This window comes from Octopus bimaculoides, chromosome 9 (assembly GCF_001194135.2).
Source record: "Octopus bimaculoides isolate UCB-OBI-ISO-001 chromosome 9, ASM119413v2, whole genome shotgun sequence".
Taxonomy (NCBI): domain Eukaryota; kingdom Metazoa; phylum Mollusca; class Cephalopoda; order Octopoda; family Octopodidae; genus Octopus; species Octopus bimaculoides.
Window position 1 is genome coordinate 70,319,111 of NC_068989.1, and position 2,107 is coordinate 70,321,217.

The window sequence follows — 2,107 nt, forward strand, 5'->3', positions numbered from 1 at the left end:
TATATATGTATATATATAAATAATTTAGTTTCGTATATATACATACACACAATTTAACCTTATATGTGTGTGTGTGTGTGTGTATATATATATATATATATCTTCTGCTTGAGAAGATCTACCAGTGTAAAATCCATGTCCATGAATGCCTCCCTGCCCCACAACCCACCCATGCTCACCACCAGTTTCTCCCTCCCCTCCATTGTCCCTCACATATGCCACCTAGCTTCTCCAATTCTCAGCCTTTTCCCCCTCCTGTCACATCTTCACCATCTCTCTCTCTCCATCTGAGGTAGCCATGTCTTTCTGTCCCTCAATATTACTCCCCCCCCCAGCTGAAGGACCTTGTCCTGCTTATTACTTGGTGACCTCACTACTGCTGGTACTGCATAGAGAGTATCCAGTCCATTCTGTAAAATTGTCTCGCCAGTCCCTGTCAACCCACTTATATAACTTAATTCCATACATACACACGCATTCACTATATAAGCACATATATTCATTGAATATTTAGATACATAAACAGTACACGTGTGTGTGTGTGTGTGTGTGTGTGTGCTCACAAACCAAAAATCTTACTCTAACATTTTACTTATTCAGTAACCATAGAAACCTAAATGTTATTTAATTTCCATTCACTTACAATAAACAAATACATACATTAAAAAAAAAATATCAGGCATACATTACAAAAGTTAAAATGACTTAGTGATTCTCTTTCCATCACCAGCTAAAGATTACATAGTATTTACCCAGTACTAGCAAACAGCAATTAAAGAGGTAGGTGTACAGCAAATTGTAGCCCTGATAGGAAAATATCTTCCATTTATAGCTGTTTGAGTGTCCAAGCTGTTTCTGACTCGAGCAATTTAATGACTCACAAGGCTATTTAGACTGTTTTCTAAACTTAAAAATGACACAAATGTTCTACGTTACTAATTTAAAAACTGACCTTCGTTGATCAGATTACATTCAGCAGCTCATATCGTAAATGTTTAAATGAAATCATCATTAGCCAATGAAATATTTTCCTTCAATGTGCAAGACAGTTTATTGGTTACGTAAATAAGTTGAAGACTGCAACTTCAGTTTTCATTTGCCTGACACTGAATATTCTCCCACAAGTAAAATAAAAACTAAATGAAGTTGTTTAGGCCTTAGACAACCCTAATCAAGCAGATATCATCATCAGGCTTCCATTGTCTGTTCTGGCATGGTTTCTATGGCTGGGTGCCCATCCTAATGACAATACTCTACAGTGTACTGGGTACTTTTTACATGGTACCTACACCAGTGCATTATATGTGAAATCAGCACAGGTATTTTTTACATGGCAGCAGCACTGGCACTTTCTACGTGGCACCAACACAAGTGCCTTTCATGTGACACCAGGACATACACCAGGATATACATATATATATATATATACATACACATGCATATATTATGATAAGCCATTATTATGATTGACCATTGACTGAACACTATTCAATTTTTTTTTCTCCGTGTTTTTCTCCTTGTCTCCGTATTCTTTCTGTTGACGAGCGTAGCTCGAAACGTCAAAGACTTTCCGTATTCCCGAGCGTCATACTAATACATCCTTTTGTTATTTACACCACCTGTCCTCATCTGTTGTTGTTTTTTCGTATATTCTCCCACATATATACATATAGACACACATGCATATATACATATAGACACATGCATATATACATACATATGTATATACACATATGCATATATACATATATGTATGACGCATGCGTACGAACAGCCATGCTACATGGCAGTGAAACATGGGCTGTAACTGCTGAGGACATACGTAAGCTCGCAAGGAATGAAGCCAGTATGCTCCGTTGGATGTGTAATGTCAATGTGAATACCCGTCAGAGTGTAAGTATCTTGAGAGAAAAGCTGAACATTAGAAGCATCAGTTGTGGTGTGCAAGAGAGACGATTGCGCTGGTATGGACATGTGGTGAGAATGGATGAGGATAGCTGCGTGAAAAAGTGCCACACCCTAACAGTTGAGGGAACCCGTGGAAGAGGTAGGCCCAGGAAGACCTGGGCTGAGGTGGTGAGGCAAGACCTTCGTACATTGGGCCTCA

General features: G+C 38.6%; 1 protein-coding gene across 1 annotated transcript in view; it reads right to left on the reverse strand.

The window, feature by feature from the left end:
- Positions 1-2,107, reverse strand: part of LOC106881654 (uncharacterized aarF domain-containing protein kinase 5) — a 29,823-nt gene that overhangs the window by 24,173 nt on the left and 3,543 nt on the right. The gene's annotated exons all lie outside the window — the stretch shown is intronic.